This window comes from Nuphar pumila, chromosome 8, assembly GCF_984573655.1.
Source record: "Nuphar pumila chromosome 8, dmNupPumi1.hap1.1, whole genome shotgun sequence".
NCBI lineage: Eukaryota > Viridiplantae > Streptophyta > Magnoliopsida > Nymphaeales > Nymphaeaceae > Nuphar > Nuphar pumila.
This window is the reverse complement of record NC_143256.1, coordinates 112,460,091-112,475,541: the sequence shown is the minus strand read 5'-3', so window position 1 is coordinate 112,475,541 and position 15,451 is coordinate 112,460,091. Positions and strand designations below refer to the sequence as shown.

The 15,451-nt window shown below is 37.8% G+C and overlaps 1 pseudogene across 1 annotated transcript; it reads left to right on the top strand.

Annotated features, from left to right (window-relative positions):
* The first annotated feature begins 8,332 nt into the window (after positions 1-8,332).
* Positions 8,333-15,221, top strand: LOC149830245 (squamosa promoter-binding-like protein 16; annotated as a pseudogene). Its single transcript, XR_016433544.1, has 13 exons — positions 8,333-8,473; positions 8,586-8,818; positions 9,415-10,056; positions 10,149-10,342; positions 11,154-11,978; positions 12,344-12,432; positions 12,545-12,619; positions 12,701-12,805; positions 12,911-13,028; positions 13,116-13,257; positions 13,348-13,489; positions 13,596-14,192; positions 14,298-15,221. The product of XR_016433544.1 is annotated as a squamosa promoter-binding-like protein 16 (transcript).
* Positions 15,222-15,451: the final 230 nt, after the last annotated feature.

Genomic DNA, 15,451 nt, shown 5'->3' with positions numbered 1-15,451 from the left:
CAGGGTTGGCCGTTGAACACAAAGCACGGCTCGAAAGGGAGGTGCATATGGGAATGGATCAAGTCATGGAGAGGGCAAGTCCATTCAAACACGCTGCAGAGGCGCAACAAGGGGATAACACATAACCCATGTCCTGGGAGGGGGACACGGTCATGTAGACGGCAAGAGAGAGGGGGGACCGTGTCACAGGGTAGGGACACTATCAGACATGATTTTTAGATTTTTGAAAAGCTAAGATCCTCTAGTCTAATTGATATTTTGGACAAAAATCTTGATGATGATGTTTTAAAGGCCAAAAATAAAGTTCAAGTTAGCATAACTTTAAAATAGACCCAAAATACTGGATTTTTGCTATATGACTCCTGACTTGAATTGACTCAGTCAAAATTGGGGTGTCTACACCATGTATTTCATATTTTATATTGTTCACGTGCACATCTATTTCACTTCTCACATTATCCATGTGACCAACTTGATCAAGTGCCACATTCAGATTGTGTGACTCATTATGCAGCTATATTTGACATGCAGTGTAACGCCCCAAAATTACCAACTTGAAATCCTTGGATTTTTAGAGAATTTTTTTTTGAAAGGTTGCACAAAGCGCAAAAATTGAAAGAGAAATTAGTTGGAAATCTTTGAGCGGGTTACAGGCCAAGAAGCTTAGCAATTGCAAAACTACAAAATGAACTTCATAGTTACAAAATAAGACAAAAGATATACAATTCATTTTATAAAATGTCTTTAAAAAAGATGGTACATTCTCCCAAAATGATTGTCAGCTCGCAAGAGTATTGACCCCATTTTATGAAGATGCATGTGAATGACAAGTGGTGCGATGGGGCTTGATGTGTTGCGAGGATTGGATCCCACATTTCTATACTTCTTGCGATTCTAACAGTCATTTTGGGGGAATGTCCCATTTAATTTTGAGAGACATTTTTTAAAAATGAATTGTATATCCTTTGTCTCATTTTGTAACTATGAAGTTCATTTTATAGTTTTGCAATTTCTAAGCTTCTTGGCTTGTAACCCGCTCAAAGATTTCCAACTAATTCCCCTTTCGATTTTTCTGCTTTGCACAACCTTAAAAAAAAAAATCTCTAAAAATCCAAGGATTTCAAGTTGGTATTTTTGAGGTGTTACATGCAGTGCCTTTCACAATTAAGTTTCCCATATCATGCGTCCTCTCAGGGTATACAACACCATGTAGTTGCATACCCTCTACTTGTGTATTGTTCACCAAATATGCATTATTCTCCTTATGTGCATTAGTTTTTTACATAGAATGAGTCTTCATTATGAGGATCATCACCACTTGAATCAAAACTTATGCACAACTTTTCTTACAACCACATCATTATAAAAGTATATGTCAGATTAAGATCTGACATCCTTCCACTTCATCGACAACATCATCCCTTAATTTTACATATTCATCATTGCAGACATGTCTTTATCATGTATAGACATTCTCTTGAATGGTGGGTTTTCATCGAAAACATCATCCCTTAATTCAATCTTATGTATTTTGATGATGTCGTATTGAGCTCTCCTATCCTTGAAGTGTGCAAATTCACTGGGTTGCCATCTTTTTCCTTTCCCAATTTATTGTCTCCATCATGTGAAGTCATAAAGCAAACATCGATATTGCTCAACATAGAAGTCATATCGTCATCATATTCAATGCTCGTCAACCTTATATTACCATCAAAATCCTCTCTCTGAAAGCTAAAGCAAAACCTCAACCAACCTAGTTTTTCATTTTATCAATTCAACAACATCATTAAAGATATTGCTTCTCAACAACAGTAAAGTTTGTCAATCTTCATCATCAACATAGTGATAGTAAATTCTTACCTTTTTGGATCCAACATAACTTGACCTAATGACTCAAACAATTTATTACAGAGTACTTGATACTAAAATCTTAAGCAACAAGTACACTTATAATACAAAACATATATTGTTGTCATTTTATGAATCCCCAAACTTTTAGAAAACAAAAAACAAGGGTTTCATGAAAAAAGAGTTTTTTTATAAAATAGATCTAGTACCATATATGAATTTAGAATGATTATGAGGGTTGTTCTTCAAGGTCATGCACTTTTTCTCCTCCGTTGAGCAGGGATCAGCCGAACTAGGAACCTATGATCTTCATTTTTGGAGTCGTGACATTGTGAAAGCTCGTATCTCATACGCAATCCTATAAAAAAGATAAGCTTGGTGGTAGGAGTCACCAAGACTAAAAAAACACGAAAAAACACCAAAAATATGTAAATGTTAAGGCTATCAAAACTTTTAAAAAAACATAAAATAAACAAAATACGAATTAAAACAAACAAAATCCCACATCGGTCCTAGGTAGTCATTTGTAAGTTTAATGAGTGCAAGAGCATGGTCAGCACTTCGTCTTGGCATGGGCTCCAAAAAAGGAGTGAGATTGGAGATCTACGTTCTAGACTAAGATAGATATTGGCTTGAACTAGGCTAGGTTCTATAGGGATCCAAAGCTGATGAACGATTCTTATTGGATGGATTTGAAATAAAGGGTTAGAATTTGTGGAAGGCATATTGCCTTGAATAACAGTTTTATTTTTGTAAAGGGGATTTAGGATTTAGAATATTCCAATCTTGGTTTTTCTCTAAATGGCGTGCAAAAAAGGTGGTTGACGACAAAAACAAGGTGTTAATGACAAATCCTGATAATGATAATTTTTTGTGCTAATGATAAATTTTTTGGTGATAACGACACATTTTGGTTAATAACAATTTTGATAACGACAAATGTGCTGACGACAATTCTAATAATGACATTAATTTATCGTTAGAAAACTTATCAAAACAAGCCCAACAAATTAACTTGTTTTGGCCATAACTTTCAATCCAAATGTTGGTTTAAGGTGATTTTTTATGCGTTGAAATGATATCATCAAATTTAATTCATATTTTAAGTAAAAAAACTAAATTCGATCATTTTAGTGGTAAAAAATGTGCTCAAAGTAGGCCCTACCTAAAAAAGAATATGTTTACTAAACAAGTTACATTCTTTTGGTCATAGCTTCTTATTCCAATATTGTATTAACCTAATTTTTGACTTGTTAGAAAGATAAGATCATCTAGTTTAATTGTTATTTTAGACAAAAATCTTGAAGATATAATTTTAGAGGCCAAAAATGAATGAGAGAGGTGGAGATGTCCCACACTCTTAGAACCTTCTAATGACTTGAGTCCATTCCATATGGACTCTTATAAGCTAAGAGGGGCCGACATAGGGGGTATCACACTTTATGGTCCAATCTAATTGGATTAGATCCAATTTAAACTCTTTAATTAAAAGTCCAAATCCACTATATTAATTTAAATCCATATTGGATCTAAACATTATAATTTGAATCCACCTTTAATATATACAAAATCCATTTACTAAATTATTCGAGATTCAAATTAAATTCTAATTTAAAATTCACATAATTATTAGCCATAAAAATGCTTCTTTATTTAATTAATATCATAAAAAAATCTCAAGTGTTATAGCAGAGGAAGTGGGCCCGAGCCTTAAGGGCAAGGCCATCGATGGTAACTTTTCTATAACCGATCATTTCTACTAATATATTGTCTGATTCTAGTGCTATGCATTTGTTTGTTTCATTGGAATTTATGAGCATTTTTCTAGCTTGGAGTGTACTGGTAGTAGAGTATTCAGAGAAGTTGAGATCAGAGTGCACAACGGAAGCATGATGAACCATATTTTGAAAGTTTTTTTGATTTGATTATTCTATGCGATTAAATTTTAAGGACAAATTTTTTTAGAGGCATAGATTATAACACCTTGGATTTTTTAGATCCTTTATTATGACAATTATTTAAATAAATACGAGTCTTTGTATTGGGATTGGCATTTAATATTAAGAAATATTGGGTCATTATGAAAAAATTGAATCTTTGTTGAATCGAAATTGGGTTCAGTTTGGATCTGTTGTGTTTCGGGGACATAATAATCAATATTGCCAAGAGGAAGGGCAATTTGGGTAAAATACTTAATCAATATTTTTGTAAAAGACAAAGGATGGTTTTGTCTTAAGGATACGAATGGAATTTTAGGCAAAGACCTTGGTTTTTAAGGAAGATGGTAGATTGGTAAATAGAGGTTCACATAAGGGCAGAATCAGTATAAGTGGGGCATGGTTGGTAATAAAATTGTTATGAGGGTAATTAGGTAGTTTATGCAGGAGCAACTGTCATTAACCTAGACAACTCAGCCCCCACCGTTTAACCTTGTTTCGACACTTAAGCTTGTGTAATCATGAGATTTAATATGATTTTTTTTAATTTACCTAATCTATCACTCTCTTTATTTCATTTTCTCATTCACTAAGACTCTCTTTCTATTGCATGTTTCCCCCACTACAACCCCTCTGTGCCTGCATCTTCTTCCTTCCTACTCTATTCTCTTCTCTTCTTCACACTAGAAGCAAGGATAAAGGCATTTTATAGAAGAAAGGTCTTTAGGGACATAATATGGTCGGTTCTTGGAGAAATTAGCTTGTTTGGGGTAGATTCGGTTTCTCTCTATAGTAATTCTATATTTATGGGTAAAAATTCAAGGTAGGTTCTTGAACTACACTCCCTTAGGTAGTACCATGTGTAGGTTAGATTATTGATGTGGTTTATGTTGGCGTTTGATTTTGATCACATCAGGAAATTGGTTTTGGGGTTTGATTCTAAACCCCAATTTTTTTTTTATTACAAGAGAAAAATGTGTGTTGATGTTTGATTTTAATCACAATAGCAAAATCGGTTTGGGGGTTTCATTTTAAACCCCAACAGAATTTTTAATTAAAGCAAAAAGTTGTGTTGGTGTTTGATTTTAATCATAACTTTTTCTCTTTCATTTATCTTTTTCTTCTTTATTTTTTTTTGTTCTTCTTCTTCTTGTTCTTCGCTTTTCTTCTTCTTCGTTTTTCTTCTTCTTCTTTCTTTTTGTAATGATTTCTATTATTTAGGGTTTTTTCATTGATTAGTTTTTTTGAATTAGGGCTTTTTAAAGGTTAATTTGATTAGGGTTTTCTTTGATTTGATTATAGTTTTTCTTTGTTTTTTTATGATTACGGCTTTGAATCAATTTTTTAAAGTTTTTTATAATTAATTTGATTAGGGTTTTTCTTGTATTTGATTAAGGATTTTTTTTATTTTCTTTTGTTAGGATTTGAATTAGGGTTTTTTATTTAATTTTATGGGTTTTTTCCTTATAGTTTAAGGTTTTTTTTGTTTATTTATAATTTATTTTATTTTTTGGTTAGGGTTTAATTTAGGTTTTTTTTAAAATTAATTTTATGGTTTTTTCTTATAGTTTAGGTTTTTTGGTTAATTTATGATTTATTTTATTCCATTTTAAGATTAGTTAATTTGATTAGGGTTTTTTTTGTATTTGATTGGGGATTTTTTTATTTTCTTTGGTTAGATTTTGAATTAGGGAATTTATTTAATTTTATGGTTTGTTTCTTATAGTTTAATGGTTGTTGGTTTATTTATGATTTATTTCATTATATTTTAAGGTTTTATAATTTGATTAGGGATTTTTTTTTATTTTCTTTGGTTAGGGTTTGAATTATGAGTTTTTTATTTAATTTTATAGTTTTTTCTTATAGTTTAGGTTTTTTGGTTTATTTGTGATTTATATTATTGCATTTTAAGCATTTATGATTTAATAGGATTTCATAATTTGTTATTAATTGTTAATTTGCTTTTAGGGTTTGATATTTTTATGATAAACTTTCATAATTAAATGTGATTAAATCATTTATATATATAAATATTATTTTTTATTTTTCTCAAATAACACAAATTATAAATATTTTTAAATTTTTAAATCCAATTCAAAATTCATATCCGACGCTAAAATCCATAATAAACATATCAAAACACTCGTATGGTCGACCGGATGGAGTCCTGCATCCAAAATGAAGTCATCTAAGTCATTATCCGTGTGTGCTCATGTTGTCTTTCACACCACGTAAAATAATATTGGACACAAGAAAATACAATCTCTGATTGATTGGTTGATTGAGGTTGGCTGGGCATATTGACTCTCCCAACGAACTGAGGGCAATGTGATTGGTTGATACTGTCGCAAGTTCGTAATTATAACAAAGCGGTGATAGCGTGGACGATGAGTTGACACTGTCCTTGGGCGACGACAGATACAGACAACCACATCACCAAATCTGTCCCGTCCCCAACAAAACTTGCCCGTCCCCACGTTCGTACGTCTCGTCCCGACGCTCCTTCCCACTCCTCCCTTTTTCGACGTTCATACGTCTGGCACGCACGTCCTGGACGTGGCTACCCCGCCTCTCCACGTGTCCTCAGTTACACCGTTCATCTTGAATATGAATGGCTCGTAAGGCCCTCATGTCATCCATCCTCGAAAGGAGGCCCACGTTAACTTAACCATGGTTAAGGTGAGTGACTCGCGTGCTGAGTCCAACTGTCCCCCCCCCCAAGCGCCCGCGTATCGTACGGTACAAGACTGCGGTTGGCTGCGATCTCGGAAAGCCCTGATCGCACGATCCCATCGTGCCACGCTCGAAGCAAAATGACTAATCTGCCACTAAGCATAGCAGAAAAAGTCGTGGCTGAGGAAAAAATGCCCCTGAAATTTTATCGGCTTTTATTTAATTAATCCTCTAAATATTTTAAAGACCAAAAATATCTTTAACAGCAAATTCATACTCAGCTGCCCCATAAGTTGATCGAAACATCCTCAAATTGTCAAATGATACGTCCGATATCAATTTTCTTCTCAAAAAAAAAAAAAAAAACGAATTCTCCAACATTTTCAGCATGAAAAAAATTACTTTTCCTTTTATTTTTTCAAAAAAACTCACGAAAAAAAACTACCGTGCCTCGTAAGGGTACAAGAGTCATTTCCAAGGAAATTACCACAGCCCCTGCGTCTTCAACTCCTCGTCCGTACAGAAGTTTGACCATGGAGAAGGGGGTAATTTCATAATTAAGATCTCGTTAAAGCGACAAGAAAGAACTTGCAAACGTGGATGACCTCATTTGCATAGGATTTAAAAAATTAAGAAATGGTTAACTATCACTAATCAACAACCAAGTGTCGAGAGAGCCCAACTGTACCGAGGGAAAGAAAGGATTCCTCTTCTCTGGTTTCGATAAGGATGTGTTGAGATTAGGTAAGTTTGGTTTTCACTGATTAGGAATGCAATATCTCTTTTCTGTAACTATTTTTGAGGTTTAAGGACAGAAATTACTTCAATTTTATAACTGATCTCTAAAGTTTGAATTCGATTTCGGTTATACCAAGCTAAGATCTTTGTTTTTTTTTCAAAAACTCTTACATAATCGAATAACCAGTCCTGTATGATGTCATACTCAATCATGAAAGTAGTTGCGTTTCCATTTGAGTTGAAACATTAAGTGAATTCTTTAAGCAAAAGCACCTCTGTCAGTGGAATTGAGGTAAAGAAAAGAATAAGAGAGAAAGAGAATATCGATTCGCCGGAGGTCGGAAAACCGTTCAGATTTGTGGCCGTGCTCACGGCGGCAATGAAAACTTGAAAGTATGCTTCTGCTAGTGTCTTATATGTTATTTTTGGTCTATATCGATTCCGCTGCCCTCTTTTTCCCAAATACTGGATCCGTGATCGTCATCAGAAGCCCTAGTTTTTCTGAAGGGGCAAACTGATCAGAGAAGGGATTCTTCTTTGTATCTGTTCAAGGGAAACGGTATGCAAAAACAGGCATCGGTGTCAGATCTTTTGCTTAGGGTTGATTTACTTTCTGCAAATTACAAAATGTTGCCCAACGTTTTGCATATTTACAAGTATCAACCATTCGGATTTTAGGTATCAACTCCCGACCTTTTGACCCCGCGCTATATATAAACATGGAAGCTCCTCTCTCTCTCTCCATGTCTGCAAGGCATAGATTTTTACCCAAGGCAAAAGACCGTTTTATCCTTTTTCTTTTTCATAATATGATGACATTTTGCCCTTTCCTCTTTTCAATGTTTCATTGTCTTCTGTTTGGATTCCTTCAGCCTCTCTCACCTTCACGCCAAGTCTAATCCCGGCGACTTCTTTCTCCCTTCGATGTGTACTGGTTTCCTATCGATAACTTTACAATATTCATCTCCTCTCCTTCTAATTCTATCAATCTTCCATCATAATCTCTCTCTCATCCAAAATTGGCACCCATGCCCCAAGTTTTGCATTTGGGTGTCCTGATTTTGCATTTGTAGATTATTCAGTTTTCTTTCGAGGTATGAGCTCCCCAAAAATGTTATGATGGGTTTGTTACGTGTGGTCCTCATCTTCCATGGAGAAAATGAGGAGAATCAGGTGGATGGTCAATCGTGAGTTGGGGGGAGCTTCGAGGAAGAAATTAGGGAAAGCAATGCTAATTTCTCATTTGGGTTTTTCTTTGCCTATGGTGCTTTTGATAGGTATTTATGTTTATAATCGGATGGTTTTTATTATTCCAAAAATACATGTTGTTTTAATCGGACATTTTATGCAAACAGGAATTTGATGTTAGCCAATTTTCATGTTGAACAGAGATCATCCGTAGCTTCATTTAGGAATCGGAAGTAAGCTCACCAGAGTGCATATATTGCAGTAATTATGGCAACGTCCTCAAGGCTTAAGTGAAGCCATAAAAAGTTCCCGTCGGAGTGTATATGATTTCCGTTCGAGGAGTTCATGGTTTCGTCTACATTTTCCAGATGAGAGGAGCGAGACCTTATCATGGTAAAAGCTGCTGGAAGGGAAATAAAAAAGGTTGCTGTCAGGTAAGCCTAAAATGTTTGTGTGGTTTAATTTCGGAGAAAGTTTAGTACCAAATGGTTATTTTTGACTTGACATTTTCATCATATAAGCTGAAAAAGAATAGCTTCACTTAGGCGGTTGGTTGATTAGACATCCCAACGGTTGGACTATATTTGTAAATAACAAAAAATCAGGCTTGTTTTTCGTAATTTGTTCGTTTATTTTCGATAAGTCAAGAGAAATGATAGCTTCTTCTTTTAATTGATTTTGATTTTGCTCGTTACCTTTAGTTCGGATAAGCGAAACCAGAATGGTGAATTTTGACTCTGAAAGATTATTCTCTTTTTTGACTTTTCTGTGTTCTCCCTTTGATTTTGGTTTCAGAACGGAGAATTTAGTTACTAATTTGTGTTTTATATGTAGTTTGCTTGCCATGATCCATTTGAAAAAATGGTGTAACAAAACAGTAGATTTTGCAGCCACTTAATTTGTTTATATATAATATGTGATTTGATTGGTTGGATTTGAATTCGATAGAGGTTATGATCACCAAGGGTGATCTTGAATCTGGGAGGTTTAAATTTATTTCTTTTTCTTTGCCCATTGAATTTTGGTGCAGTGACATAATGAATTAGGGTGTGATTGTCTTGGGGTCTATAGAAATGGAAGGAGAGGGAGGTCCACAAGTTTCTGGTGGCATGTTCATCCGCCAGGCGGTTCCTGCACGCTTCTGTGATGCGGCTGTTATGGCCAAGAAACACGATTTGCCCTGGGCTGATACTGGTTGCCACCAACCAAAACATCTGCCTTTGAACTTGGTTGAGTACAAAGGTTCATCGACAAACTGGAACCCAAACGCCTGGGGTTGGGACGGTATCATGTTTGTTGCAAAGCCAGTCAGTAACGAGGACCAGGGTAGCACCTCTGTTGTTGAATTGACTGACAAGGGGATAGGAAATGAAAGCCACAATCTGCCGGTTTTGAGAAAGAATGTCGAGGGAGAGGATGCGGAAGACCTCTCACTGAAGCTGGGGGGTGGTTCATACTGGATGGTGGGTGATTCTGCGGGAAGGCCAAACAAGCGGGTTCGTTCTGGTTCTCCCGGCAGCAGCTGCCCAATGTGTCAGGTGGATGATTGTAAAGTGGATCTATCGAATGCTAAAGATTATCATCGGCGACACAAGGTTTGTGAAGTCCACAGTAAGACCACCAAAGCATTGGTTGGAAAACAAATGCAGAGATTCTGCCAACAGTGTAGCAGGTGAAAATGGTGTAACTGATTTTCAGCTCTTCTGGTTTCTTAGGTGCTAGTTTTTGTCCTCAAGATGACTCATGGCATACTTGTCCATGCAGGTTTCATCTACTTCAGGAGTTTGATGAGGGGAAGAGAAGCTGCAGGCGTAGGCTTGCGGGTCATAACAGACGCAGAAGAAAGATTCAGCCTGATGATGTATCTTCAAATGTGCTGCCCTCTGGGGGGATGGAAAATAGTAACAGTGGGAACTTGGACCTTGTTTATTTGCTGACCGTTTTGGCTCGTGTGCAAGGTAGAAAGGATTCACTTTAACCTTGTGTGTTTTCTCCTCCCTGTGTGTGTGAAACTATGGTACCCGGACACTCCATTTTTCCCTCCGAACCCGTGTTGACATCCAGACATGCCATTTCACCCTTCATACATACAAGTTTATATTTAATTTATAATTTATAATTATATTTTCAGTTTATAACTTTATATTTTCAGTATATAATATATATTTTAGATATAGCATATATATTTAGATTATATCCAGTTTATTTTGAATTTAGTTTGTATTTATGTGACATTTAATATATATATATATATATATAGCCGTGTCCCTGGACCCACATTTTTTTGGAATTGCCATGTTGTACCCTCTTTACCCGTACCCAGGTGACATAGGTGTGAATGATTCACTTTAACCTTGTGTGTTTTCTCCTGTGTGTGTGTGTGTCTGTGCACGCACGCACGCTCGGTATAGACATATTTATCTATTACCATGACTCATCTTCCTAGCCTGTAATCTATTTTCAACCATTGGTCAAAATTGCCATGTTTGACACTTTTACATGCTCTAGCACTTGATTTGCGTCGAACTTTTCTATGCTTCCATGTATGTTCATGAATATCTGCATGACTGTAGCAAGGTCTTTCTAACCAAAAGAAAGAGTGGATGGCTCTTAAGTAATTTCTTGTTTCTTTGCAAAAGTTGCCATCTATTTGTGCTCTTTATGTTTGTTGGGTGATTCTTCGTGCTGTACTGCTATTTGCTTGCATGCTTGTAGGAATTAACAGTGAAAATGTTATATGATATTGTTTGACACTATTTCTTATCTTAGGGAATAATGTGGATGTAAGTAGCAATTGTCCGTCACTACCTGATAAAGAAGACCATCTTCTTACTAGGATAAATTCATTGCCACTTGGCAGCAACATGAGTGGTCAGTTTCCTTTACCGGGAAACATGGATCTAAATGGTAAACAGATGCCACGATCTTCAGAACATGCATCTAAAGCTAATGGGAATCAAGCTGCTAATTCCTCAGATTTTCTGGCAGCCCTTTCTGCTGCACTTGTGGCATCTTCTTCAGGAACTCAGTTTCCATCAAATTGCGATAACAATCGTACTCATGGTGCTGACGAAAAGGGTGAGCAGGAACATCCTTCGATGAAGTTAAACTTTGACGATGATGTGGTTAGTTCCAAATTAAAGAATAACTCTGGCACGCTCCATCCTTCATCTGTGTTTGAGGCAAGCAAGTCATTTTTTTCAGCTGATGTTTTAGAGCATCCTAATCGACCTTCTCAACCAAGTAAACTATTGCAACTCTTTATTTCTTCTCCAGAAGATGATAGTCGAAAACTGGTTTCAGGTAGGAAGTATTTCTCATCTGATAGCAGTAATCTGATTGAGGAGAGGTCCCCTTCATCTTCTCAAGCAGTGCAAAAGCTATTTCCTATGCATTCTGCAGAGGAAATGGAAAAGCAGGAGAGAGTGTCAACTTATGTAGATGATTGCTTGAGAGTAGAGGCCACTTGTAGTAACAGATGGAGCTCACCTTTGAATCTCTTGAAAGGTGAAAAACGAATAGTTGAAAATGGAGTTGTTCTGAGTTTAGCTTGTAGGGGACAGGAATCAGAGTCACCGATCGGTAGGGATGGCAGTGGACCAGGAAAAAACGGGGCCCCACCCTGCTTGGACCGGGGATGAAGGGCATGAAACAGAGATGGAGGCGGGGATGAAGGTTAAAATCCATCCCCGTGCGAGGATGGAGGCGGGGATGATGCTTTCCCCTGCCCTGCCCCGCCCCATCCCCATCCCGATCCCCGCTCCGCCCCCATCCTCAATTCTTCTAAGGGATGACAATAGACTAAGGGGAAACGGGTCTCTGCCCCGCCTTGCCCCGTTTGGACCGGGGATGGTGGCAGGGGTGGAGGTTAAAATCCATCCCTGTGTGGGGATGGAGGTTCGAGTTTTGAAATGGGGCGGGGGTGAAGACCTTGTCCCCCCCCCCCCCCAGCCGGGGTCCATTGCCATCCCTACCGGTCAGAGGAGCAGGCTACACATCTTCATCTGGGTCTGATCATTCTCCATCTAGTTCAAATTCTGATGTTCAGGTGAGCTTTCTAATCCTCATTCACTGATTGTATTTGTTCATATATGCTCCCTTCCAGAATAATAGGAATGTTGTGTACTTGTGCTGAAAATGGTCTGCTTATTTTAGTATAGGATCAAACGGGGCGAATAATCTTCAAGCTGTTTAACAAGGACCCTGGTGACCTCCCTCATGCACTTCGGCTACAGGTAAAATTCTCTAGGAAGGAAAGGCTGGAAACTCAAATTATTCTCACGTATTGATAAGAAATCTTTTACTGTCCACTTCAGATTTTAGATTGGCTTTCACACAGTCCAGAAATGGAGGTCTATATAAGACCTGGTTGTGTTGTCCTTGTTGTTTATTTATCAATGCCTTGCATTGTCTGGGAAAAAGTATGCTTCATTTTCCTTCTTGATTTTCCAATCACACTTCATCTGATTTTTGTTCAAAGGTTTTTCTTTTTATTCCTTTTCAAATGGTGTATGCTGGCCTCACAGCTTCATGAAGACTTTCGGCAGCATGTCATCTCACTTGTCCAGAACACTGCCTCAGAGTTCTGGAGAAGCGGTCATTTCCTTGTTAACATAGATAGGCAGTTGGCATTCCATAAAGATGGTGAGTGCAAATTATAATGTTGAAGCATTCAGTTGACAAGAATATGATGTTCTCCTCACATGTTTTTTTTGTCAATCAATCCCCAAGGGAAAATCAGGTTGTCCAAGTCATGGAGAGAGTGGAATGTTCCGGAACTGATCTATGCATCTCCATCTCCGCTGGCAGTGGTAAGTGGGCAGGAAACGTCCATTGCTTTGAGGGGTCGAAATTTGAGAGTTACTGGCACCAGGTGAGTGTAATGTTTTGCCTGTGCAACTTTTTCTTTCAAACTATAAGCTGCTTTCTTCTAGTCTTTGATACTGACATTGAATTTTTCTAGGATTCACTGCAGGCATATGGGAGGATACGTGTCTGCACAAGTTTGTGAAAATTCTTCAACAAGCACCAATGATGAGATTGGTTCTGTAAGTTTTAGCTTTCCTGGTGGAGCATCCATGTTGTTGGGCCGATGCTTTATTGAGGTAAATTTTGCTATTCGTCTCTTGGATGTGTTACTTTGGAACCGTTTTAGTAATATTTTTTATTTTGTGATTATTGAGAGTATCTCCTTGTGAATGTGAGTTGCAGGTTGAGAATGGCTTCAAAGGCAATAGCTTCCCCATCATAATTGCAGATGCAGACACATGTAAGGAATTGAGATGTCTGGAACCTGAGTTGGAACAAGGTATGAGGCAATCGAATGCGAACTCAGATGGTCAAGTGCAGGATGGTGGACTGTCAAGCTCTGGCAAGGACATTGTCCACTTAATGAACTTGGATGGTTGTTCCAAAGAAGAAACAGACACAAAGGTTCCACAACCGACGATTTTTCATGTAATCGTGTCAAGTATCTCCTTGTCTTCTCCATTGAGAGGGATTGAACTACATTAGTCAAAAGGCTCCTTGATATTCTTATGGAGAGAAATTTGGAAGGGGAAGGATCTATGAAAGAGTTGATGGGAATGTTGTCAGAAATTCATCTACTGAACAGGGCAGTGAAGAGGAGGTGCATCAAAATGGTCAATTTGCTTCTCCATTATCGCGGTTGCTGAGGCTCAGATTCTTGCAAGGACTACCTTTTTGCTCCCAATTCAGTTGGACCTGGTGGCATCACTCCTGCATCTATCTGCGTGTGCTCAAGGATCTGAAGACTTGGTTGATGCATTGACGAATGATCCACAAGATGTAAGCATGATCAATTCGAAGGATAATCTTCACTTTTTTCATCATGATCTGATCAGTGTTAGCTATCCTCTTATTTCATTTTGTATGTGTTCGATCTTGTACCAGATTGGGCTGAATGCATGGACTTCAGCACTAGATGCAAGTGGGTTTTCTCCTTATGGCTATGCCTCGAAGAATCACCGTTCTTACAACAGGCTAATTGAGAGGAAACGATTGGACAAGGCAAATGGGCGGATTTCCATCACTGTTGTACACTCGGACACTTCACCAATGGAAGAGTCCTGCATCCTACCAGACTCTCAGAGATCAAAACCCTCGTCACATCTGCAGAATTCTTGCACACGCCGCTCTGTCGCCACATTGAGAAGACCAGGTCGACTGCCTGGGGGGCTGCTTAACCGGTCGTACATCCATTCATTGCTTGCCATCGCCGCAGTCTGTGTTTGTGTTTGCATTCTCTGCTGGGGCCGCCCAGAGCTGGGAAAGGTTGCACCCTTCAAGTGGGGGTACATATCATATGGTTGGCAATAACCACAGTAAAGGAAAACATGGGCGACTCCATTTCCTCACACTGCACATGATAAGTGAGGAGGAGAATCTCTCCTTGTTAATATGAAGCATAGTGGTGAGAAAGGAGAGAATGAATTGATTTTGAAGATAGAATCAGTGAGACAGGCAGCTGCGTGTGATTAATCAGTCCCAACAGCTTGCTTATGTGCTCAAACATCTATCCAGACAATTCATGTACAGTGTTCGGCAACAATTGTTGGAAGCACGGAGTTTCAGTATCTTGCTTTTTGGCCGTTCTCTCAGTAAGTGCGGCGGGATCAGCGTTTCCTTGGAAAAGAGAAGGGATGAGAGAGGAAGTGTGGCTCGCTCTTCCTTGGTGTCCATTAATCTGATGAATCTGACGATGGTCGTAACGCCTCTAACCGTGCTTTCAAATTTGTCATCATTGGGAGTATGGTATAGAAAAAGATGTCAATTCTGAGAAGAAAAGAATAATATAGCTGAGTTTATTTCCGAATATCTCATTAAGTGTGTCCTCTTTGTTGGTGTAGTTTGTTCCTTATCTCCTCCCTTTGACTGTTTTGATGGAAACAGTTAAGCTTCCCTTATTTGGCACGTGGGCCCAGGAGGAGTGGGACCCACGTCCGCAACCTTTACCTTTTTATCAAAGGACCTCTTACCGCCCCGTATCCCCATCTCTTACCTAACTATGGTTAACATATATATATATATATATATATATATATATA